At 47.0% G+C, this 27,362-nt stretch overlaps 1 protein-coding gene across 7 annotated transcripts in view; it reads left to right on the forward strand.

The window, feature by feature from the left end:
* The first annotated feature begins 3,645 nt into the window (after positions 1-3,645).
* The window catches only part of PCDH15 (protocadherin related 15), a 114,499-nt gene continuing 90,782 nt past the window's right edge, over positions 3,646-27,362 (forward strand). For 5 of the 7 annotated variants that reach the window (XM_061565312.1, XM_061565309.1, XM_061565307.1 and 2 more), the window contains exons 1-2: positions 3,646-3,739; positions 11,486-11,579. The gene's annotated coding sequence lies outside the window, so the exon portion shown is untranslated. Of the gene's footprint in view, positions 3,740-11,485; positions 11,580-18,497; positions 18,558-27,362 lie in introns of all 7 variants that reach the window. The other 2 variants (XM_061565304.1, XM_061565313.1) reach the window with 2 other exon arrangements.

Raw genomic sequence — 27,362 nt, forward strand, 5'->3', positions numbered from 1 at the left:
CTCAACCCCCCTCGTCACACATCGTCACAAATGTCTGACCCCCCCCCCCCCCCCCCATGTACGTGACGTCTTTATGGACGTCCCCTTAGCCAGAGCAACGTGCGCGGTGTGTGATGGTGCTGGTGGCGCGCATCGTGATGTGTCAACACCACTGGGGGGTGCTCCAGAATCGTTGAAGTGGAAGAAAACCCACACAACCATTGCGGTGTGAGCGATGGAAACGAGTTGAGAGTGATTCACGTTTTTCACGCCGTGAAATCGTATTCTCAAATGAAGCACTCGAGTTCGTTATGTTCCAAGCATGCACCCAGCAGCAAACTTATTTTTGAAACGATTGTTTCAGCAGCTGCCGAACCGGGAGATGGAATCGAACCGGCGAACTTCTGCGTTTCGAGTCCAGCGCGCTGCTGATCATTAACACCTCGGGAGCTCTCTTCGCTTCTCAGTTACAAGTTCAGTTTCATTAATTAGGTATAGCCCTGTGAGCCATTCGTCTCTTGAATCGGGTGCAACCGCAACAAACAAAAAACATGAACAAAAAACATCTTAAAGTGAATATGTGACTAAGTGCAAACAGAAAATCCAAGTAAAGACAGCAAAATATTGCAGAAAAAAATCACCGTACACCAACGCTGTGTGCAAAAATCCCAGTGGGATGCAAGTCAAACAACCAGACATTTCTTTGTGCGGCAAACCGGTAACCGTTTTTTTCCTCTCACGCGGTTACCGGTTATGCATAGAAATAAAGCGTTACATCACGACTCCTGCTGATGACAGGTGTCATAGGGTTATCGCCAGCATGTGCAGGATCACCAACATCTCTCCCAGATATACTTATCTCTAGATACACAAATTATTGTTCACGTGAGATAGGAATTCAAGCGATGAGGGTTAAACGTTACCCACAATTTTTCTGGTGCTCATTTAAATATTGAGATTTGACAACTGGCACCAAATGTTTCCCCTATGTCGTCGTGAAACAGCGTCGCGTTCCAAAGCTCGTCCCCATGCGCTCCATGCGTCGCCCACACGCGCGCGGTTTTGGTGCCCCGCGGATGTTGCAAAGTTAACAACTTATACATTTTAAATGTGGTAACGCATACTCTGGCCTATCGTGTCATGATGATACTGGTCTGGTTGTATTCCTCGATAACCATATTTGTGTGTACTGCACTGCATAATGCATGCACATTATAATGATACAAGTGAAGGGATTTTATTCACATTACACACTCAAAAGACTCCTTCCTGGACCGGATTATAAAAGTGTAGACGCCACCCATGAAGCATGGGCAGTTGTTGGGACACATTTTGGAGACATCTTTACTGAATGTTTACACAAAGCGGAGGACACCTCAATCAAAAAGAGTGATGAAACTGACTTCAATACCGGAGACCACAGCCTCTGATCGCCCATATACAGGTATCCCTCGATTTACGAAACGGATACGTTCTTCAAATACCACGCATGAAACGAATTTAATATAAAAAAATGAGGGATGTGTTTCGGACAGTCATTACAACTTTGCTCCGAATCGAAAACTATACGCATGTATCAGTTTTACAATCTAAAAATAATAACAAAAGGCAAAAAGATTAAAACGATTAAATAATGACTTATGTATAATGAAAATAAATAAATATTTTTTAAATCATTTTGTATTATGTAAGGCCCACTGAGCTATACATTATAGCTATTTTTCAGAAGCGACCTGGCCACAAATGACAGCTCATCCCAGTGGCTTATCATGTGGAAATTTATATCAGCCAAATACTCTGAACACATGTTTCTAAATGTGGATTGAAAACACCGAAGTGCCCGAAAAAAATCCACGCGACCACGGGGAGAACATGCAAACTCCAAATTTCCAGGCATCAGGGTCGGGATCGAACCAACAACCTCCTTTTCAGGGAACTCACCAAAAGATCTGCACGTTGGAATTATTGGAAATGTGATGTTGGAGGTGTTACTGTTGCACTGCCGGAATTCCGTGGCAATATCGCGAATGGATGATGCAGCCTCCCAGGTGCTGCTGCTTTGTTTGATCTCATGGCGCGTGCCGCTGTGACATTTCGTAAACGCGGAAATTCGATTTCGTTCAATAAAAAGTGGCCAAAATTTGTCAATTGCGTTCACTCGAAATTTCGTAAACCGAACGTTCGTTAATCGAGGGATATCCGTTCACATTGTTGCCGTGAATGTTGACGTCACAGAGAACAAGATACACACATAACTCGTGGATTGGGGAAAGAGGAGGGAAATTGGCGATGATGATACAACGACGATTATAACACATTGAATGTCTCTTGTATGCATATCGACCAGTAATTACATTGCTTCAGTTTTGCTACGCAGATGATACATTTTCTTATACTATTACGAATTGTTTATGCCAAGTTTGCTGCAGAATGGAATGTCATATCATCACAGTGGAAACCTGCAGTCACGTATTCAGCATGCATGCCCACGATGATGATATAGCACATTATGATTTGCGATTTCACACGCAATTCACATGAACACCGGTGGCACACTGAAAATCACTACTGACCGTGCATACACCTCTACGGTGTGCATTTGCATAGTGTGATGCTCGATATAACATGGCATACACAACACCCGTAAATTACATACCGCGCCTGCATGTTGGTCAAACAGAAAGAATTGCACGAACACATGTGTGACGCCTTATTGAAGGTCCCCCCACCCCATACGGATGGCCGTTTCCAGCGGATTGGATGTGCATCGACAGCACGACAGCAATCACCCTTCCAGAAAGGGGCCGCCTCGACGCTGGCCCGGGTTGTGTGTGTGCGTGCGGCTGCTGCTGCTGCTGTTACGCTGGGTGCCGGAATTGCAGACGCGGCTGGTGAATTGCGACTCGGCGCGTCTCTGGGGAGGGCAGTAAGTTACGCAAGCGCGGGTTGCATTGCAGCTGCGATGGGACCAGATCTGCTGAATAGCGTCTCGCGCGCGGCATTAACATCGTAACAACCTATTTGTTTTTTTTGTTCTATACATAAAGGGACGTTACCCCCGAAACGTTGTCTATTATTATTATGTATTTTAAATGTGATGCTTTATTTTTTTCCATTCTCTTTAAGGCCACGGTGCTGTTGACGAATGCGTTCGTGTGCGTTGTTGGTGTTTGCGCGCGCCGCTACCAGCACGAGCAGCAGCAGCACCACCACCACCAAATCATTAATCCGCAGCGATGGGCGTTTGGAAGTTTCCAACTAAATATTTGCCTCGCGACGACATCGTCGGCAGCGGCTTACATCCCGAATTGCGTCACAAGCGAAGCGGCAGCAGTCGTTAGCATAATTGATTGTGATGAGGCCCAGCATGCTCAACTGTGCAGGCGATCCCAATCAACTTTAGTGGACGCGCCAGCGGAACGGGGAAAGTGATGCAGCCCGGCGTTGCGCATCCACGTTTACATTTTAATGCTAACATTGAACAACAAATCCTTCTTTTTGTAAAGCAGCTTGTGGTTTAACCTTTGCAGAAAGGTTCTTGCTAACAGGCTCATGATTATTGCATGAGGAGTTGCCAGGCAACGGGGACTGTGCACGGCGTGCGGAGGAGGAGGAGGAGAGGGGGGAGGTGCTCTCGCTCTCCTCTCTCCTCCTCCTCCTCTCCGCTCTCACTCATCCGCTCTCTCGCTCTCTCCTCCGGCGTCCCGCGCCGCTCTCCGTGTGCCCAGACTGCCGTGCTCGGCGCCCTCCCAGACACAAGGTAAGAAGTGGCGTCCGCCCGCAGCCGTCGGCCAACATCTTCACCTCGGCACCGGTCCATCCCGTGTGATGCCCACGCCACGGCGTGCGGCACAACAGTGGCGGTGCTTTGATAGCTCTCACATGCCACTGCATCTCGAGATGATGGTGGTGGTGGTGGTGGTGACACACAGGGAAGGGGCATGCGCATCGCGGGCATGATACGGAGGTGTCTCTATCGCTAAAGGCGGGTGCCATGGATGTCACTTGAGAGCCACAGGCAAGAGGATTTTCGGGTGCTCGACCGTGCGGGAGGATTCCAGGTGAAGGAGAGCGACCTCTGCCAGAGTGGAGGCCGCTGCTGGTGGTGGTGGTGGTGGAGGGGTTGCTGGATCAGCGAAGGAGCACGTGTAAGGGTGTTGAGCGAGAAGCGAGAGGGAGATGGATGATTTCGCACGGTTTGAATCCCACAGTGATATCGACTACATAGGGTTGAAAACAAATTAGTTTGTTGCATTAACGGTGACGGAATAACGAACAAAATGTAACGGTAGAAAAGTGGTTACCGATTTGCCGCACATACGTGGATGTCTAGCAATGCGCATAGCACGTTTATCTCTTTATCTGAAGACAAAAAACAAAGCTGCCTCCACCACAGTTTATTGATCAACAGCGCACTGGAGCTGCGGTCCAGAGGTCACCGGTTCGATTCCATCTCCCGCGCGAGGAAGCTGAAACATTGGAGCAAGTTTCTTTCACCCCTCCCCCCATCAGTAGAAATACATTCACCACGCTTACATCGACCGCCCAGGTTAAATACCGGCCGATCGATGTTGTGGTGGGGTTCAGTGTGGACACTCCGGCCTCTTTCCAGATGCCCACTCAGCGTGGAAGAGTCGAACAGATGCCCCGCTCGAGCTCGTTCGCTGCCAGCGCCGGTGGCGCGCACAAGCACGTGCAGAGCTGCACCACCACCACCACCATTACCTTGCGTACTGGGGAACGAGGGCACATTTCACCACGCGGTGATTTAAGCCACCGTACGGCTTGTGCCAATTGGTGAGTCCGTGACTGACACTCCACTGGAAACGAGTTCGGTGCCTGACATTCAGGACGGGTAATCGAATCTGAAAACGGTTACCGGTTTACCGGCTGCTATTTGACAACCCGAGTCATATACTACATATGCATCCTGCACGCTCATCGCACCAGCATCATCATCCCACTCGCATCATCATCATCATCCCACGCATGCTGCCTCCATCTCCATCATCCCACGTCACTCCCCAAAGCTGCTTTGGTCGTCTTATTCAAAACAGATAATCTCACAATCCGCCTCCATCACATATCTGTTCCTCCGCATAAAACACGAGCATTTATTTTTACACATCTTATCAGCCACATGTCCCTCCCGGTAGTGCATCATTTCAGTAGAATCAGTTCAACAGAAACTCTGGAATCGTTTTTGACACTCAGTGCCTCATCAGCAGAGCGCCGTGTGGCCGTGTACAAAAAATAATTTTATGTTTGATGTACAGGAAGAGATATGGCAAGGAGGCGGAGTGTCTGCTGATTTATTGTGGTACTAAACTATATCAGGGCACATTTGGTAACATGCGATGTACATGCTGTTTATGCTGGTGTCGCCAAAAGATGCGTGTTTATAGTCTCAGTTCTACAGTCTGCAGCTTATCCGTTCTCTTTATGCGCGCAGTATTTTATTTACTTACCGTACTGCATGCAACATATTCCACCCTGTACACTTGAGTAGAGTGAGATGAGAGGGGGGAGGTATGAAAGTGCGTGAAGGGGAATAGAGTGAGATGAAAGGGAAGAGGCAGGAGAGTGCGTCGAGGGGAGTAGAGTGAGATGAGAGGGGAGAGGCAGGATAATGTATGAAGGGGAGTAGAGTGAGATGAAAGGGAAGAGGTAGGAGAGTGCATGGAGGGGAGTGGATTGGGATGAGAGGGGAGAGGTAGGAGAGTGCGTCGAGGGGAGTAGAGTGAGATGAGAGGGAAGAGGTAGGCATGAAATGACTATCTTGAAGATGGTGACGGTGCTCACGTAGAAAACAAAGACCCCCCTTATAGCCAATAACATAAGTGCTGTTTGCGAGCACCTATTATGGCCAGCACGGCACCCGAGGGGTTGAGTGACCAGCACCACGCCCATCTCTCTGCCTTTTGTCTCCTCATTTATGCTACTCATTTAAGGTGGAGTCGTCCTAGGGGAGGCCCAGATCCGGTTCAGATTTTCGCTGCTGAAATTGGCCATGGGCCACTGCGCTACGTACCGATGAGCGCTTCCCTGAACTTGACTCATTGACTCCTCCACCCGTGTTGAGTACTTGGTCTGAGACACTGCTTCATCTCATCCACCACCTGCAGGTCACAACAACATACTCATCCACTCACTCGCTCACTCAACCACTAACTATCCTACTCATTCACCCAACAACCCATCCACTCACTCACTCACCCACTCACTCACCCACTCACATATCAACTCACCCACTCACTAAATCACTCACCTACTTATCCACTCACCACACTGCAGGTCACCTCACTTATCTTTCTGCTTCTTACCTTGCGCTGCTCCACTTTGAATTTCCTCCTCCCATCACCGTCTCTTTCTTCCAATCGCTCATAATAATGATAACCTTGCTTAATACAAAAAAGCGTGTTCTTATCTTAACGTAATTTATATGACTGTCATCTGTTACAAATTCGATGGTGCTGTGTGTTGCTGGCCACTTGGCGTCTTGGGCTTTTGCTCAACAACTGTGTACAATAAATGCATATATATATACTTTATATAAAACACACACGAGTTGAGTTTGTGTAGAAAGTGGGGGTGATTTTCGCATCAATCGTGGGTGGAGGAGGCCCTGACTACAGACCCTGAGTGTGCGGGGAGCCCAGTGCGTCTCGGGGGGTTGCGAGTTTCGTGGGGGGGAGGTGGCGGGGAAGCGGGGGGGGGGGGGGCCCTGTAGCATTACCCACAGCCTGGGCTCGGTGTGTTTCCTACTCGCATTCAGTTATATGAATGTGAATGCGGAATTGCCGGTAAGAACCTCTCTTCTATTCTATTGCGTATGATGGACGTATGTTCAGGAGCTAAATGGTCAACGTCGAGGTCTGTTGGCCACGACGAGAGGGCTTCAGCAGATACATCGTGCAGGTTTGCTCTTCCTCCTCCTCTGTTGAAGGAGCACATGCCACAGTGGGCATGCCTAAGCCGCTTTGTTCGGCCGGATCGAGGAGGCTAAACGGGAGCAGCACGGGCTAGAGAAGAGATGGAGTGATGTGGTACAGGAGGACGTGGAGCTGAGTGGACTTGCCAATGACTGGTACCAGCGGTGTCAAGATCGGCCTCAGTGGAAGAGACTCGTGAAGGACGCAACTGGGCAGTTGGAGGCAGTCGCCCTCCAACAACAACGGGGGGCGGAGGAGCGACGCTCACAACAACGAGTGGAGCGCTGGGTGGATAAAGCACAGCAAGTTGGCGCAGTAGGGGGCACAGGTGGTGCATCAGCCACTCGTCTTGGTCATCTGTCAGTCGACCCGTGGCACCTGCCCCGTGACCTCCTGCCAGCGGGCGTTCGACACTTCACGTGGCCTTAAGGTGCACATGGCCTGGCACAAGCGTCGTGGTGACGTCACCGTCACTTAGTGGCGAATGGTGGTTGTTGTTGTTACTCTATGGCAAGGCCGTAGCCAGGAGGTCAACATTGGGGGGACCAAATCTTCCAGGGAGTCTGGGGTCCCCCTCCAAAAAAAAATCTAAATTTGAAAACGAATTTCCTGCCATTTCCTGCCTAAAATATAAAAAAAATTCAGTAACACATAGGATGGACTTTTTATTTAGTTTTTACAATAATGTCTAATAGTGTATTGTATTACATTGCTCTGTTTTTCTTTTTTACCTTTTCTTGTTTCATTGTATGCAATGGCAGAGATTAGGGATTAATAAAGTACAACCATAACCACAATCATGTAAACAGAAATCTATTTTATAGCAATATATTGGGGGGGGGGATATTTTGAGCATATTTGAAAATTGGGGGGGGATGTGTCCCCCCCAATATTCAATTATAATTACGGCCAATTATAATTACGGCCTTGCTCTATGGTCCATAGTTTGGGTTTCATGGCCACAGTCGCACTATTGTGGCTTGTGTGTTTCATTATTCTGGACTTCCTCGTTGTTCCACTCCGTTCGCCAGTGTTCTTCCTGCTGCTGCTGCTGCTGCTGGTGCTGCTGCAGCTGCTGCTGGTGCTGCAGCAGCTACAGCTGGTGCTGCTGCAGCTGCTGCTGGTGCTGCTGCAGCTGCTGCTGGTGCCTCTGCAGCTGCTGCTGGTGCTGCTGCAGCTGCTGCTGGTGCTGCTGCAGCTGCTGCAGCTGCTGCTGGTGCTGCCGCATCTGCTGCTGGTGCTGCCGCAGCTGCTGCTGGTGCTGCTGCAGCTGCTGCTGGTGCTGCTGCAGCTGCTGCTGGTGCTGCTGCAGCTGCTGCTGGTGCTGCTGCAGCTGCTGCTGGTGCCTCTGCATCTGCTGCTGGTGCTGCTGCAGCTGCTGCTGGTGCCTCTGCAGCTGCTGCTGGTGCCTCTGCAGCTGCTGCTGGTGCTGCTGCAGCTGCTGCTGGTGCTGCTGCAGCTGCTGCTGGTGCTGCCGCATCTGCTGCAGCTGCTGCAACTGCTGCTGCTGCAGCCCATTCTCACCGCCGTCTCCTGCGTTTGGTGCTTGGTCTGAGTCAGGGGTCGACAACTTGCGGCTCCGGAGCCGCATGCGGCTCTTTAAATAAATCTGTTTGTGGAGGACCGCCTCGTATTCGCGTGCATTGCGGCTCTTCAAATATTGAGGAGTTTTTTTTACCGAATTCGAAAAAAATGCCTCTGGTGGCCGACACCCTGGTCTGAGCAGTTGCCATTGCGTCTGCTTATTTGGCGATGTTGCTGCTGCTGCTGTGTTGATAGTGACTCACAAAACAAACTGAACATATTGGTCACCTTGCTATTGAGGAATGTGTAAGGCAGGGTTTACTGAGGAATGTGTTGGAGTTCCGTGTGGCTACGTGTTCTGCGTTACTATTCGCGAACGAGACCGCGGTGTTTTCTGATGCCTGCGCCGCGGTGCCGAGATGTTAACGACTTCGCCTGGTATATAGGTGGTCGTGATGTTCGAACCCGACCCAGACGCCTGCTGTATATTTGTAATGTGGATGTCTCTCTCTCACCGTGGTCGCGTGGATTTTTTTCCGGGTCCTCCGGTGTTTCCCTCCACATTTAGAAACGTGTAGAAACATGCTTTCAGAGTAAGTGGCTGCTATACATTTCCACACGATATCATTTGTGGCCAGGTCACTAATGAAAAAGAGTTATGCATTATAGAGATTACCTCGTAAAATACATTAAAAAATAATATATTGCCATGTTACTCGAAGTGGTGTTTCATGTTTTCCCTTTTTGGTTTGTACGTCACAGCAGGTAATATATGCTGATCAAAAACATTCTTAAATCATCATATACGTTGCCTTTCGTTTTCAAGATCAGTTCTCCCCAAACATGCCTCTTTATTCGATCCACTTCTGTGTCCCATCACTTCTGTCGTGTCCTGTCTGTCTGCAGCAGTTTCCTGAGCCGTGTCCCTCCAACAAAATATCTCCGATCGTTTAGGCAACTTGTTTGCTTTGCTCATTTATACCGGGCCCAATGTTGGAAGCCTTCTTTATTCACAGATATATCGATGTGTATGGCAAAGCGATTTTTTAAAAGGAGTTTTTTTTGCAGGTGCATTATCGATAACGCTAAGAAGAGACATTTACAACCCGATAATCGGACCGCACACACGTTTATTTACACGCAGGTCGATATAGAGTTCCGTTGTCTTAAATTCTAGAAGAAATTAAATCTGAAATTGATCACCTTCACTTCCATTAATACATCACCACCCACATCACCATGACCACCCACATCACTATCACCACCACGTAAACCAACAAAGACAAAGATCCCCCGTATAGCCTTAAAAGACGTTTGAGGCAAGTGGTGTTTCCGAGCGCCTATGAAGGCTGGCACGGCACACGAGGGGGTGGATGGCCAGCACCACGCGCGACTAGCCCACGTGAGGATGTTTACGCAGTGCACCAGGTACTCATTTTAGGCTGAGTCGACCTAGGGGAAGCCCAGGACCGGTTCAGATATTCGTCACCAATGTTGGCTGTGAGCGGGAATTGAACTCGGTTCGCCGGGTTCCTATCGCAGCGTACTGTCTGCTTTACTAACGCTCCCTCTAAATAAATCAACACTCCCACCAATCAGCACGGCCCCATTACTATCACCACCTCCATCAATATCACACTCATCACCGCCACCCACACTCATCACCGCCACCACCATCACCCCCTTCACCCCCCCATCACTATTACCACCATTATTATCACCACAACCACAACTCGCATTAAATCACCACTGTCACCACTGCCATCACTATCACCTCCCCCACCACCCCCATCACCATATTACCAACCCATCACCACCACCAACAGCCCCAGTACACGTTCTTGCTTAGTCAGCAGAGCTCAGCACTGTGAGTCACACAGCTTCATGGCTCACAGCGATGATGCAGTGGGGCTACCCCGGGGTTACTCCGTGAGTGGTTTATACATTATTTCACCAAATGACTTAGCAATACAAGATACATGACTTGTTAATAGCCCCCTTTGAGCCGCTTAAACAGTTCATTCCATGTGTTCACACAAGTGAGGATTTAATATGGGTAACATTAACATATTTAACAAATGGCTTGGTGATACTGCGTTAGCGGCGGTGCACAAGGTACACAAACAGAACAGTTCGTCAATAGTGCAGTGTACAACAAAGATGGGCCATGGTTATATATAAGGTCCCTCTGAAGGCAGTGTTTTTGGACGAATGTGTTGGGTTTTGTTCGATGTACATCAGGCCGCGTGGTTCAGCGGTGGAGTGTGCAGCTCGCAGTGGGAAGGGGACGAGTTCAAATTCTGCCTGGGGGACGACTCAGCCTATTATCACTCTGTGGTCGATAAAATGAATATGCCGCTCTGCGGGGAAGTCAGCAGTTGTCCTGTGGATAGACTCACCCCTGCCATAGGAATGTGGAAATTCCAGCACTGGCACAGGGTTGTAAACACGAGATGAGCAACTGCTTCGAAATTACTTTGGCTTGGGTAAGTTAAAGTAAGCAGTGTGCAGACTTCGTCCAACAATGGATTGACGAAGCTATGTAAATTACTCTGCCAAAATGTATTCTTACCTGGCACGTGTAGTGAATGACCTAGATATTGTCGCTAGCTGTAAATCACGTGCAAGCACATAGCGCATGATGCACATGTTGGCAGAAAGGCAGATTGTATCTTAATTATTTCAAAATATGGCCAAATTGCCATTGTTGTGTTTTACGTGTGGTTTGGCTTTTACTGCTGACTCCTTTGTAGAAACTGATTTTTTCAACACAAGAATCAGACGCAGGATGTCCCCAAACGCTGTCCACGGAGTAACGTCAATTAAATAACACCGCGCCTCTTCCCTGTGTATCTCCGTTATAATTTGTAAGCAAGCCGCGACCCCCTCCCCACTTTGCCCACATCTCTCTGCCTGGCATCGCGCCCTACCGTGTGCGTGAGTTGATCATTTTGCTCGCCCACTCCCCATCACGCTGCGATCGTGTATCACTGATCGATCATGTGTTGTGATTTTCGTCCTGACACTGACCACAGTCCCTCTCGTTGCAGAATGGTGGACATCGCTGCAGCGAGTTCATGTCGAGTGTGCTTTGTTTGAGCCGGCGAGGACGCAAGGGACCAGGGGACAGTCTCGCGAGCAATAGTGAGTCACCACAATAACAGAAGCAATAACACGACAATGACATCAAAACAAGAACAGCAATGCAGCTAATAGAAAACAGGGGATTTGAAACAACTGCATTACAGAAGAAATCGAAAGCAGTGCGCTAAACATTATACGTGAAACGAATTTTCTGAAATGAAAGTTGACTCGGACAAAATTACTTTAAACGAACCTTCACAGTAAAGTTACTTTGCAGAGACATCAGCACGGACTCGCGGTGATTATTGCGCCGAGTGTGCGAACAGACAAGGGGCACTCGTCAAATGGTACAACACGATACTGCAGTTGTGAAACGCATACAATGTTTGGGGGTGCTGACTTGGCCCAGTGGTGCTTTGTTCCCCTGCTTATTGCAAAGGCTCGCGGTTCGAATCCTGCAGTCTACCCTGGTTATTACCGCGGGTAGATTCACTATAAATCCACGCCGTCTGCTTCACAGTAAATGTTAAGAATCAAATTCCGTAATTCACAAGAATAGGCGATCGCGTGCCGGTGTCAGGGTCCAAAAAATAGAATATTGCCCGCACATCACTCAATTGGAATTTGCGTAGCAATCATCACACCTCTACTTGCAGACTCGTTCCCGCTCGCAGGTGCGGTGCCGAGTCACCTTTTGCCACACAGGGACAACTGCCACTGGGGGTGCCCTTGGAATATTTGAGATGAGACGCAATGTGCAGTGGGAACTCACTGGAAGGATGCTGGCAGCACAACTTGCTCACTGTTGTGTTTGCATTGCTCCCATTCCAATGTTCATTCGCTCATTAGTTTAATAAGAGGTGACATCCAAATAGTAATCGTGATAAAGGTTTTTAGGTTAGATCGCGTAAGTATAAATGTGTCGTTAACCCACCACGACCACCACCAGACACAGCCAAGCAGTGAGGTTTGTTCTGTAAACAAAGAGTAAATCCACTCTCCAACACACCGGTGGGTTGAAGTAGTAACTAATTGGCATGTTTTGTTTACGTGACAAACCTTACTGGTTGGCTGTGTCGGGCGGTGGCGGGTTCACATTTTCGTACGAATAATATTAGTCGTGAAAGCCTACGTGTCAGACTGATTTAAATAGTCAGTTTGCATCTTTAGGCCTTTGAATATTTTGCTAAGAATTTGTCTCATTTTTTATTTTTCACACAGAATGGTGTTTGTGTATATGTTGAGCGTCTTGCGATTCCCTTTAATAAGCTTTAACTTCTCTGGCGATGTTGGACTGTAACTGGCATTGCACCAACAAAACTGACACCTTTTTTACAAGGAGTCATGTTTGCATTGACCACAATATCTGCGGTCGGAATGCAAACAAAAAACACAACTCTGATAATATATGCACTGTCCTTGAAATTGATTGGTCCACACCCGAGACAGCTTTTCTTAGAGCCTAGTCTCACATGGTGTTGGACCAGATGACGCAAAGGAGGTTCCAATGGTGGCATTGCACCACTCTGTGGACATAGCGAGCACCGATGGCTATGCTCATGTGGCCTGTGATTCAGCACTGTGAAGGCCGTGAGGGTTGCTGGATCACACACACATCTGTGAAACTCCCTCCCTATCCGTGGGTCGCCATCTGCAGGCATGCCACAGGGTATGTTGGCAGTGCAGCACGTGGGTTAATTTCCATCTGGACGAGGACTGAGTGTTACTTCTTTCACACGCGCGGATTTCCCCTCGTGTATTAAACACTCATTCATGGAGTTGGCCAAACATCCAAATATATGACCACGGAGCTTGGGGGTCGTCCATGAATGACGTCACGCACCTAGGGGGGGGTCAGACATTTGTGACGATGTGTGACGAGGGGGGGGGGGTGATAAATGTGACCTCACATCAAAATGCGCAACTTTAAATAAACATAGACGACACGTTTTACTTAATTAAATCGACTTTTTCATAAATGTTTTATCCTACAACATCAGAGTGCAGCGCCACATTAAATACGCACTACAATGACAATAGTTTAAAGCGATTTGAAGCATGTTTTTTTTGGGGGGGGGGCAGAGCTTTGTGACGTCATATTTGAGGGTCTGATTTTTTCTGACGCCGTGTGACGAAGGGGGGGGGGGGGGGTCAAAAATCTTCCAAAATCGCGTGACGTAATTTACAGACGGCCCCTTGGAGACAATTACTGACAGTGGTTCTGGCTGCCTTCCCGCGTGAGTCTGTGATTTCCTACGCCTCTGAATTATTGCATCACTGAGCGTGAACGTAAACTGTGCACGGAACAAGTTTGCCATATTTATTTACGTATTGATCACGTACTGCGTCTCCAGCACAATGAGATTGAATTGCATGGACTCCGCGCGTTGTTAGAAAGCAAGAGGCAAATCGAGACTGCGTCATCTGCGCACCCAGGGATTCTGCGCACCCTTTGCTTCTACAACCACCCACCCAGCAGGACCGCGACTGTGTAATTTGAACATTGTGACCCTTAAATTTCGATTTAAAGCTTTCGTGACTGCAAGGATTCATATTCTTAGGTTTTTTCGGTAAAGTCACGTAGGTAAAAAATGTAAATTTATAAAAATAAAATAAAATTCACGACGTTTCGGAGGCAACACAAGCTTCCGTCTTCAGGTGGAACCGTCACAGCACGATAGCTGTATCAAGTGATAAAGTGATACAGCTATCGTGCTGTGACGGTTCCACCTGAAGACGGAAGCTTGTGTTGCCTTCGAAACGTCGTGATTTTTATTTTATTTTTTATATTACTTTTATTATTTTTTACCTACGTGACTTTACCGAAAAAACCTAAGAATATGAATCATTGCAGTCACGAAAGCTTCAAATCTGGGATTCATATTCTTGGTTCTTTCAGTAAAGTCACGTAGAAGGGAACCAATAAAATAATAAAAATATAAAACAATAAAATTCTCACGACGTTTCGACTGCAACACAAAATGTTCTTGCTGTGGATTTCACACCTGATGATGATTGCTTGTGTTGCAGTCGAAACGTCGTGAGAATTGTATTGTTTTATATTATTATTTATTGTTTCCCTTCTACGTGACTTCATCGAAAGAACCAAGACTATTGTGACCCTTGTTTTGTTGTTGCTATACCTCATCTGCGCTGGTCTGTTTGGGTGGCCGAGGATTCCCACGCGGCCCAGGGAACGCACCAGGATCAGGCAAGGCAGCCCCCCCCCCCCCCCCTTGAATTACCGATCTTCGCAGGGTTAAAGACTTCGGTAACTACGACGAGCGCAATTAACAGTTTCACTAACGCTACGACTGCAAGTGCACTACGGTGGCAATTACTTACAACCATAACAATGAATATCATCGCAATTATCAAGATGTGATATTTAAAATACATTAATGGCTTGACTTTACACAGTATTCTCTTGGTGCATTTTTCCCCCCGCAAAGTTCGTTACAATTTTTTATATATTTATTTTTTGCTGCCCCTCTTCTTTTCGTATCTTTCATTTCCCCTGCTCGCTTGTGCAAATAATCAATGCTACGCGAGTCAATATCTTTCCATCATTGTTCCCTCAACGAAGGCTGCATCCTCTCCCCTTGCTCAACCCCCAGATGCCGTTGTTCATGCACGTGCCCTGACCTTTTCTATAGCTTTTTCATTTTACCCTTTTTCCCTGTTGGACCCCAAGCACTTTTGGCACTGTCACAACAACAGATGTTTTAAATCCTTCCCACGGTACGTCCGCTTCAGACTCCTCTTTCACTGAGAGTTAACCTTTTAGAAGGATAAAAAAAACCTTCAAACCTCTGTCCTCAATGGGGCCGTCGCGAGGCCTGGATTTGCGAGTGGCGTCCCCACCTTTCCCGTCAAAACCCCTGCAATAATTCTGCAGTCAGCCTTGGTCGATATAAAACTGTGCAGTATTCTGTGTAATAAAGTTCATCACAACACCGGTACCAGATATTGGTACAAATCAGTTCCTGCCCCCCGGAACACACAGATGCCAATTCCCAGACACTTCAGGCCAAACCCGGGCAGATGGTAACCCTAAGTGTATTTGCAGTTATTAAACTGACCTCGCCGATGCCTTCCAATAACTTCCTCCAGGTGTCAGAATGTTTGCTCACATGGGTATTAAACCCTCCCAACGCAGCGGTCGATTCCAAGGCGCCACGGTCACTGAAGACAACATTGAAACGCCTTTTTTACATTCTGCCACAGATGCGTATCTATGCCCGAGGCATCGGCAGCCACCATCATCATCATTCCTTACCTCCTGTTGACAGTTAGCGAAGCCAAAAGGACCCTGGGATTCATGGGTTCGCAGACCCCTTTCATTTCTTTGTTGAGAAAATGAGCCACTCTGTGCTGTCGATATCCTGCCCCAAGAAGAGACGTGTCCACCCCACGTAATGGCAAGAGCTGGATAGAATGAGCACCAAAGAGAGAGAGAGAGATGTAGAGACAAAGGCAGCGATGCAGATACAGAACACCGAGAGAAGTAGAGACACATATACATATGCAGCACACACAGAGAGAGGTAGCGATATTCAGATACGGCACACAGAGAGAAGTAGAGACAGATATTCAGATACAGAACATCAGAGAGAGGTAGAGAGATACAGATATAGCGCGTGGAGAGATATAGAGAGAGATACAGACACAGTAGACAGAGACAAACGCAGAGATATAGTACAACTCACACACAGAGAGACAAAGAAGCAGCACACACACAGAGAGTTAGAGACGAACACTGGTGACGTGAGCCACCTAAACACGGCCTAAAAAAACTCAAGGTGTCCCGGATTCATGAAGAGATAGGCTGATAAGGGATGAACGAACCAGCAACTTGAATTCAAATTCCCCCCCAAAAAAACAATAACGTGAACTATCTTCTAAAAATCCAATTAGTCGCTCATCCATATCGTGTCTGGATCGCTCTCCTCTTGCGTAACACCACCTTTGTTTTGTGTTTCCATCTCTCTCTCTCATTCGCTACAACTCTGTCTCCGTCTGTATCTTCTATCATCTCACGAGGAGTTCATTAACAGAATTTGGACTCCCCAAATAATAAGTTCTGCCTCGGGCCCACCCCCCTAATCGGCCAGGACCACCTAGGGGTGCACGCACCCCCCGGTGGTGTGAGATGCCCTTTCTGGGGGTGCGAGACGTGTCCAGATTTTTTTAGAAGGTAAATTATCGAAACATAAATTAAGCACGGGCACGGAAGTACAACTACTTTGTTTCATCAAACCTATGTATTTATTAACATTATATATATGTTTTACGATTGAGATCCGAAGGGGTGCAAGGCTGCAGTAAAGGTTAAGAACCACTGACCAAGACCGTTCGAGTCGCTGAAACGTCGGACAATCCAGCGCTACCCCCCACGTCACGACGCTTTCCCAAGTGTCAGTCTTTCCCAAGTGACTCCAGATGATGCTCCGTCCAGCTGTGTAGACCGGCTTCATCGTGGTCACCCTCTCCTGCGTGCCCCGTGTCCTGGGGTCCGGCAGAAGGCTTCCTCTGCTCTCAGACTCAGAATCTTTATTCTGACCAGAGGAATCCGATGAGCTATAAAGCTCTTTTTTACAGATGTCCGGTAAGCTAAACGTACCCAAGACATTTCAGATGGCGGGCGTCCTCTAACGACGGAACATTAGCGCCGGTAGACCGGCTCATTGGCTCACGTGCTAAACAACTATTCAAAGTCAAAATTGTCTGCCTGTTCCGTTGAACATTGGACAGATAGCTAAGCTGCGTTGTCAGCCCCGCCAAACCAGCAGTGTAAGGGTTGCATTCTCACCCGTAGGGATGCAGGGATTGGTCTCTCCTCAGCGAAAACCACAGAGGGATTACCGACCAAGTCAATCCTTTTGGCCGGCCATCGAACAAAGACGGTTGATCGCATCGCGCGCTTTCAGATGCTGTCTGGAATGCTCTATTTGGAAGCCACTGGAGCTATGCACTTTTAAATATTTAATATTGAAAAGAATTTCTTTAGAACTGTTTTTAAATCCTTTATATTAAGTTCACTTGCTTGCTTGCTTGCGCGCTTGCTTGCTTGCGCACTTACGACCGTGCAAATATTTCGGTCGTTTTTTAACCCACTTCCCGTGATCCAATCGAGCTGACATTTTCCACACAGACTCGTTGTGCGTGACAATTAATTTTCGTGAATTTTTTTCCCCCAAATTTTACACTTTTTAGGGAAAAAAATGATATTTAATTACCAATTGCTTAATGGTGGCAGGCAATCATCTGACCCATAGGTGACAGCCATCTCAAGCCAGAGGACGAGAGGACTCTAGCCGCCACGCATATAAAGGATTTATAGTGAAGAACTTTGTTTTTACGGGTTAATTTTTTGTGTTTAATTTGTGGTCCTTCCCCCGCATCCTCCTATTACATGGTTGGCTACGTACGGTGCGAAAGAAGTTCAACCTACGTACATACAAACATACGAACGTGCACCGCTGCCTGCGTCACGCCGCACGTGGGTACAGGCGCGCATACACTGAGATCTTCTTCTTGAATTAGAATTGGCTCTATTAATGCAGGAATCGTTCATTTCTAAGCACGTCACGTGTTTAACAGTCATCGGGCGCGTGCAGTGTGCAACTAGTTAATTTATTCTTTGGTTTTTTCGGTAAAGTCACGTATAAAAATAAAATAATAAATTAAATAATAGCATACGACGTTTCGATTGCAACACAAGCAATCATCATCAGGTATAATGAAATAGCGACATAGAATATAACCAGAAAACTATAGACAGACATATAAGCAGACAGATATCACCAAGATACATAGAGAGAGCAACCCAGGTACAGAGAGAGGTGATCGTCTCTGTGGGGTGGCCTTAAATAGACAGAGGGGGGCGGAGGCAGAGAGAGGGAGTACTCATTGACATGTAAATGTTTTCCCTACCCCCTCCCTCTCTCTGCCTCCGCCCCCCTCTGTCTATTTAAGGCCACCCCACAGAGACGATCACCTCTCTCTGTACCTGGGTTGCTCTCTCTATGTATCTTGGTGATATCTGTCTGCTTATATGTCTGTCTATAGTTTTCTGGTTATATTCTATGTCGCTATTTCATTATACCTGATGATGATTGCTTGTGTTGCAATCGAAACGTCGTATGCTATTATTTAATTTATTATTTTATTTTTATACGTGACTTTACCGAAAAAACCAAAGAATAATTCCTGCAGTCACGAAAGCTCCAAAATTAGTTAATTTATGTTTGAATTGAGAGTAATTTGGTTCACGCGGATAGGCAAAGCGTGGTGGTGGGGGGGGGGGGTTCTTACAACCCACCACCACCACTCACCGAGTCTCAAGACTTATTTAGGTCCTGCCAAATTTTCCCAGTCGGGGGCAACTATTGCTACACGTATATATATTCCAATTTAGTAATTTGTGGCGCATTTTAATTATTTATTTCAGCCGTGATGTCGGCATATAATGTCCTCTTTCGAATGACGTCACTGGATATTGAAAATCCCACTTGGAAGCAGACAGTGCCTAATATTGCTACGGTTAATACACCCGCAAGTGTGGAAGCCAGCCATGAACCTCTGCAACGAGCTGCGAATTTTCTACCGCTGGGTAATGTCACCGGCCCTTAGGGCCACGGAGCCTGATGGTGGTTCCGGATGCCTTCCCCCGCCGCTAATTTGTGATTCTCATCGCCTCTGAATGATTCGCTCTCAGAGTGAACACAACCTGTGCACGTTCCAGATTCTCAATGATGGCTATCATGACTTGTGTAGTGGATTCAACTGAGTCGCAGACATACTCTTGGAGGCAACAGATTTATTTAACACCAACACACGGGGTAACGGCCCCTGAACAGAATAACAACCTGTGGTGGTGACCACCAGGCTGACTACATTAATTACAGCGTAACTAGCTACAACGGACCAGGACCAACAGCTCAGGTCCAGGTCCACGTGTTGGGGACTTGTAGAACGTCGACGAAGGTTTCTTCAGGATGAACAACAGCGCCGGTCCCTCTGGGGGACCCGGCTTATATTCTGGCTCCGCCCTTGGCCACGCCCACCTTCCAGAATCCTCCAACAGGATCTGCACCCCGACCACGTGACCACCCCTAGCCCCTGCTTGGGGCCCCGTGGTAGACTTAACCGGTCACGTGTCCTCTCGGGTCAACCAGAGTGCCACGGCCTTGAGTAACCCCATTTCCATGGACAGCACTCCCACACCCTATCCTGTAGGTGCCGGCACTGCACGCCGAGCGTGGTGCCATCCAGCGCTCCTCTAGGGCCGGTACTGCACCCACATCCTCGTGGTGTCCACGATGTCAGTACACCGCACGCCGTGCCTCTCTAGGGCCGGCATTGCACAGTGACATCCCGAGATGTCAACACACTTGCACCAACCGGCGGCCAGAATCACTGCTCGTATTGCGAGAGAAGTGAAAGACATCAGGCTCGTGTCGACTTCACAGCCGCCTCCTGTGGGATCGACTGCGCGAAAACAGGTGAATCCAATCGACCTGGGGGCGATTAAATAGTAACAATGCTCCCCTGATTGGTGGGAGAGGGCATTCGTTACCCAGGTTGTGGCTGAGTAATTGGCTTAGCTGATGCTGCTGCCGCTCTATAAAGTGGCTGTGGAAGCCAGAGAGGGAGAGAGAGGAAGGCAGCGAACTGTGGCTGTCTTCGCCTGCGTGTGGCTGATGTTGATGTACAAGGGAGGTCCTATTTTTTGTTTGTTATTTTGCTTACATTACATCAAACACCCATTGGTGTGCAAAAATATATTTGGAATTAGATGGGAGTGACAAGACATCTGGACCACCCTATAGAGCAGCAGTTTTAATTTGGCATGGATGTGGTTGAGCCTGATTATTGCGTCAGTAGTAGTGGCGTGGTGCAGCATCGCTGTGATGATTGTGGATCGGATCTGTGGAAAATTCAAAACTCTCCTTGCGGTGTGAGGCTACTGTGGTCATCCAGAACAGACACATAACGACTCGATGCGCCATTCACGAACACTGTGGCTGTGTGTTGCTGCCACTGATGCTGATCATGACGATGCTAGGTATGATGATGGTGATGATGTTTTTTTGAGATCATGTAAGTCATAAATTCAACTGCGCAACAAATTATGTTTTGGAGCTCGCGCAAAGGCACTAAAAAAACCGTTGCAACGACCAATAAGACGTGTAGCTAATGGCAGTGAAAGGAAAACAGCACCAATGTATAACATAAAATAATAGTTTGTACCATTGTGAACAGTGGCGGCTCCTGCAAAATCTCTCAGGGGGGGCAAATGTCTGGATGATTGATAAGGATAAGGTCCACCCATGCAACAGCTTAAGCATGTAAAGGCAACTTCACTTCTTTAATATTAATGAAAAATAAAGTGACTCTTACAATACATCTTGTTTGTTTCTATACTCACTATTAAAACAAACCACTAAAGTTTATTTTATTAAAGATTCCACTAGGTGGCCACAAATTATATTGTTGGATGAAACGTGCTTACTGTATGATGACGTAAGCACGTATGATGACGTAAGCACGTTAGGGCGAGCCCTCCCGGAAGCCATAGAGAATGCATTGGAGCGCCCCCCGGTCGAAAAAAAACATCTTTGAATGTAAGTCTATGGGGCCACTCGGGGCGATTCTCAGCCGGAGTGAAATCGCCCAAAAAGAGGCGGTACTCCACAGAACGTGACATGACGCTGATTGGACTATATCCAGAGGCACAGTGACGGCTAGCGTGACTCTGTGGTTCAATGACATTGGTGGTGCGTCGCCCAATCGCCCTAATGAAGAAACCGCCCCTGATTGTGAAGACTTTCATATCTGTCCCGCCACACAAACATCATATCAAGTTTTAACATATCTTGTCAGTCAAACTGCATTCTGAGAGCACACAATTCCAGAGTTTGCTTGTGCTGAACCAATACTCCTGAAATGAATTCACTCCCAGAAGGCTGTGCGGCTGATTGGATTAGTAATTTATGTATTTATTTTGTGTGTGGAGGGGCAGATATGGGAAGGAGACGCCGCCGTGGAAAGATGTTAACTACCTCGCCTGGTATACAGGAGGTTTATGGGTTCGATCCCGACTGACGCCTGCTGTATATTTGGAGTTTGCATGTTCTCCCCGTGGTCGTGTGGATTCTTCTCCGGGTCTTCCGGTTTTTCCCTCCACAATTAAAACATGCGTTTAGAGTATTTTGCTGCTATAACTTTCCACGTCATAAGCCACTGCGTTGAGCTGTAATTTTGCTTATTAAAAGAGCTATGTAGCTCAGTGGGCCTTACCTGATAAAATAAAACATAGTTAATAGTAATAGTTTTAAAATAACATGATTTCATGGAGGGGCAGTGGGGTAGTCTACCTGAGATGAGCGAGTGAACCGGTAATGAACGTGCCGGAGGTTTTGTAAAATCTCTGGACCTGACATGGGTGACTGCATTTGAGGACTGCTTGCCCTTCCCAAGTCATGATCATGCGTGGATTGAGCGGTAGGAACGCGTCCCTCGGGGTGTATAGAAAACTCTTTGTAACAGTACCGTTGGCGCTCGTTTTGAGCTGTAATTTACTATCGTACAGCAGCAGCTGGTGGATGTCTCATTTACCCATATTGTTGGAGGTGAAAAAATGTTTATATACAGTAATGCAAATTCGTATTTATCAAAGTGCATAATTGTTTAAAATACAGTCACACTGAGCGTAGGCCCAAAGGAGCAACACCTCAAGTGGCCAGAAACAAGCAGCACCATTAAAGTTATAATCGGTAACAGTTAACGCGTTTCTTGAATTAATTATGGTGCTTGGGAATAGAGACAATGGGAGGGAATGCCAAAGTGGAGCAGTGGGAGAAAAAAGAAGAAAGAGAGGTGAAGGGACCTGCATTGTGGTGAGTGAGTGGGTGAGTGAGTGAGTAGGTAGGTGAGTGGGTGTGTGAGTGAGTGAGTGGGCGAGTGAGTGAGTGGGTGAGTGAGTGAGTAAGTGAGTGAGTGGGTGGGTGAGTGAGTGAGTGAGCGGGTGAGTAGGTAGGTGAGTGGGTGTGTGAGTAGGTAGGTGAGTGGGTGAGTGAGTGAGTGGGTGTGTGAGTGAGTGAGTGGGTGAGTGGGTGAGCGGGTGAGTAGGTAGGTGAGTGGGTGTGTGAGTAGGTAGGTGAGTGAGTGAGTGGGTGTGTGAGTGGGTGAGTGAGTGGGTGAGTGAGTGAGTGGGTGTGTGAGTGAGTGGGTGAGTGAGTGAGTGGGTGAGTGGGTGAGCGAGTGAGTGAGTGGGTGAGTGAGTGAGTGGGTGAGTGAGTGAGCGGGTGAGTAGGTAGGTCAGTGGGAGTGTGAGTGGGGAGCGGTAGTGTCGCGGTTAGTACGCCGCGCTACGAACGCTGCGACCTGAGTTCCCATTCCCGCTTACGGCCAACACACCAGTGACCATTATCTGAATCGGTCATGGGCCTCCCCTAGCTTGACTCAAATGAGTACCTGGTGCGGCGTGTAAACATCGCCACTAGGGTGACAAAGGCGGCCGGGCCTGGTGCTGGCCACCCACCCCCTCGTATGCCGTGCCGCCCTTCATAGGTGCTCGCTAACAGCACTTGCCCCAACAGTCTGTCAAGGCTACACGGGGGATCTTTGTATTTTTGTGAGTGGGTGGGTGTGTTGTTGTATTGGTGGATCACTGTGTGGATGAGACGAAACAGTCAGTGCCTGGTAATTATATATTTGTTTTAAGCTGACTACATGTATCATATTTTGAACTGACATTTTTAATGTTTCAAGGGTACATAACATCTCATACCAGAATGTGTCTTAGGTTCAGCCATTATTAATCTCAAGTGATTCATGGGTGTGCATACATGAGTATACAATATATTGTTGCAAAACTATTTTAATAACCCACTGATGTCACCCGTGACTAGGAATCAAACCCAGGTTCGCGAGTTTCATAGCGTGGTGCACGCTAATTAGGCTTCCCACCTCTACGGGCTTTAGATGGACATCCCGTGAATTGGCATCCTTGTCCAGGTTGCAGGAATTCATTTGTACCGACATCTGATGGCACTGCGTTGAACTGCATCACGGTAGAACTGCACACTTCTGATTGACCTATGCTGACGGAGAAAACGCGTCCGCGTTTGATCTCCAGTGTAAACTGTGGCTCCGCTACTGATTGATCGGTGATGGGGAATGGCTCTTGAGGCGTAATTGGGCACTCAGGTGGAGACTGTTCTAACGGTGCGGCGAGCAGACATGTGCAGGAGAGACACTCCAAACGCAGCATCACCGACCCATTTGTGTCATTTTGAAGACAGCTTCTGCAGTCGTCGAGTCCCCGGCAGCTACAGCAGCGAAAAGCAAGCCTCTGAGCAGCCGATACCAGGCACAGCTTCGAGTTGTAATTGTAACGTCTGCACTGTTTGGGGAATTAGTCAGGACAAACAGCTCATGGTAGCAGGTGCACAATGTAAGTGACAGGCGTAATACGGTTCTGCGCTGAATGAGAATTAATCTCGTGGGCTTCGTGCAAGGTGGCGATAATGAAGTGGGTATTATTAGTAAGGCAAGGCCGTCGCGATGTGTATGAATAGATGTTTAAAACATTACTCATGGTGGTGCGGAAGCGTTGCGCGCACTTTTTAACAATCTTAGGCAAAAGGAACGGGGATTGATGCGTTTTTTTACGTCCACCAAATGCAGTGCTGAGAATTGTTGAAGTGCTCGATAAAATATTAGGCTGAGGAGGATTTACTGTGCTCTCCAAGTAACGGTGTAAGTCCCACGAGTAAGATGTGCTTACGTTGTGCATGTTGCGTCTGAACGCTTTGCAGCGGTGGAGGGGAGCCTCAATTAGGCCGAATACCCACATCTGACCGTGGCAAGGAAGTGTTGTAGGTTTAAACAGGAAGAGGAGCTTGTAATGGGTCGGGAACATTGGCGGACGGAGAAAGCAGGGCATGCAGACAGGCATCCAGAGGATGGAAACCAGGAGGGAACACGTGAACTCCAATGGCGGGAGACGGCAAAAGTGGACCTCGGAAGTTGAGTCAATTTTACAACAATTGCGACGGCCAGCAAGAGGGAGCAATGGTGAGGTGTGGTGGCATGAACAGCATTGAGCCTGATGACCTTTCCACCTTGATTCTGAGGGAAGTCAACCTTAGTACTAAGACATATGTTGAGACTACAAAAGAGCGTTTGGCCTATCACAACTCCTAAGGGCCAAAACGTCACGAGGCCAGCAACAAACTGCACTATCGACGTTGGAATAGATAAGTGTCGACACCTTCTTGGTTCTTTTGGTAAAGTCACGTAGAATGGAAATAATAAAATAATAAAATAAAACATAATAAAATAATTCTCACGACGTTAATGTTTAATTTTTTATTTAAATGTTTATTTTATTATTTTATTATTTCCATTCTACGTGACTTTACCGAAAGAACCAAAAAGATGAATCCCTGCAGTCACGAAAGCTTTAAATCGAAGTGTTGACACGTTTCCCGAATTCAGCAAAGTTGCAAAAGCTTGGGAAGAGATGATAGGGGAGAATACCAGAAATCCCAAAGAAACACAAGAAGCAAGTTGCATGTTTGGATTTACAGTGCGACGAGAGAGCGGTAAATTTCGATTTAAAGCTTTCGTGACTGCAGGGATTCATCTTCTTGGTTCTTTCGGTAAAGTCACGTAGAAGGGAAGTAATAAAATAATAAAAATAAAACATAATAAAATAATTCTCACGACGTTTCGGCTACTTGTGTTGTGGCCGAAACGTCGTGAGAATTATTTTATTATGTTTTATTTTTATTATTTTATTACTTCCCTTCTACGTGACTTTACCGAAAGAACCAAGAAGAGAGAGTGGCACCGGTGTCCTGCAATGTGGAAGCGGAGGCCGCGGTGAGTGGCCGCACATGCGTAGGATGGAGGGTCAGAATGGGACCTGAGGATCAGCAACCGAGGGAAGGCCCAACCGTAGGGCTCAATACTGTGAGTGGACCTTGCTGATAGTGTGGACTATAACAGCTGCCAGGTCTGGCAGCAATAAAGCATCGGTAGTGAAGTATGGAGGCACCAATGAGATTGGGCTGTGGTGACCTCTTCACCGTGATATCGACTGCATTGTAATTAACATGCAGGCGCTCGGCTGTGTTGATTTTGTTGATCAAAATCAGTTTTGCGAAAAGCACTGCATTCTGAACTCGTCTGCATATTTATTTCATCCGTTTGATCCCCATCTCAGTTCAATAGATACTAAGGTCTACACATTCTGCTGGGCTTCCACCGTTATCTTTACTCATGCAACTGTGAACAGAGAAAAAACCCATCGGCTCCGAAAATAATCGAATATTTTTATGACCGTTTTTATATATACATTTCAAAAACCAAGAAAGCTCCAAACGTTGTATATGTCTTCCAGGGCTTTCAATAAGAAATTCTGCATTAACCTTGACTTAAATCCTGAATGGCCATGCACATTTGCTATGAGCTGGCCTTTTATGCAGTGCACAGCAGCAGAGGCACATCATGCTTCTTCATGTTTCATTCACAGGATTGGGGGGAAAAGGCCAAATCCGCTGATGAAATGTCACGTTAATGTGTGGCGCTGAGATCCAAGGTCTCCATTGCAGGCAGCCGCCATCATTAAACAGAGTTCTCATATCTTGAGATACGTAAAAACGACGTTTATTTGTTGAGCACGGACAGATGATAGAAGGAATCGAATTTGTCTGCTTGTTTATTTTGATACCGGTATTCTCCACAACAATGGTCATGCTTATGTTTTTGTTATGTATTGTATAGTTTTTCTGTTGAACTTTGACCCCGTATCTAACAGAGAGGGTACTTGCCTATACGCGTGTGGCAGTTCACAAGCATTAGTTTGAAGCTAGCCTGTCTCAGGATCAGAATATTTATTTATAAGCAATTTTTCACAGATGTCCAGTAGGGGCGGTCAGAAAGTTACAACAACACACAATATGCTGATGGGACACTGAATGTCGATTCCGGTTGAAAATGTTGCCTTGCGTTGAACCAATGTTGTTGAAATTATGCACTCCCAGTAGGCCATGTTGTCGATGGTCAGGTGTTAAAACACTTTTATACCTTTACGTGGAGGGGCAGGCGTGTGACGGAGGCCAACCGTCTGCTCGTTTTATTTTTTTGTTCAAATGTGTAGCGAGTTGATGGTCCGATTGCCAAAGGGCTGCACGGAAAAAAAAATCCATCACATTAAAATTGTTTTTTGCATTTAATGTAGCGAAATTTAAGCTCTGAGAATGAAACAAAAAAACGAATATCGATTTGACTGTAATGCAGCAAAACAGACTCTGGGCGGAGCCGTGCGGGGAGTCGCAGCCTTGGGGGTAGAGACGTCCGCTGAGCATTCTCTTCCGCAGGCGTTTGGAGAAGACACGGCCAGATTCGCTCCGAGAAATTTCCGATGTTATTCGTCATCTCGTGGCAGAATGGCAATGGCGTGTTTGGAATACATTGGGGAATACATTGGGGACATTTATTATTATTTTTTTACCTGAAGAGGCCAAAAAAACAAAAAACCCTGTTACGATATCGGTTGATATCCCAATATTCGCATGAGCAACTGAATATTCTCAATGTATAATTAATTTAGCTGAGATTTGCAACATCCAATTAAATCTCTTTAGCGTTTCGTTCGATATCGGTTGCTATTCAATCAATGATTTATCTGGATATGGTTAAAAAAATTAAAGGTAAACATTTTGCCAGCTTGAATAAAAATACATGTTTTTACATTTGTCTGATATTCGAGACCTATTTGCAAAAGCAATGTAGCATGCATACGTCTATACAAATATTTTTAGTAAC

The sequence above is a fragment of the Lethenteron reissneri genome, chromosome 34, assembly GCF_015708825.2.
Source record: "Lethenteron reissneri isolate LAM-NWPU_2019-01 chromosome 34, ASM1570882v1, whole genome shotgun sequence".
NCBI classification, from domain to species: domain Eukaryota; kingdom Metazoa; phylum Chordata; class Hyperoartia; order Petromyzontiformes; family Petromyzontidae; genus Lethenteron; species Lethenteron reissneri.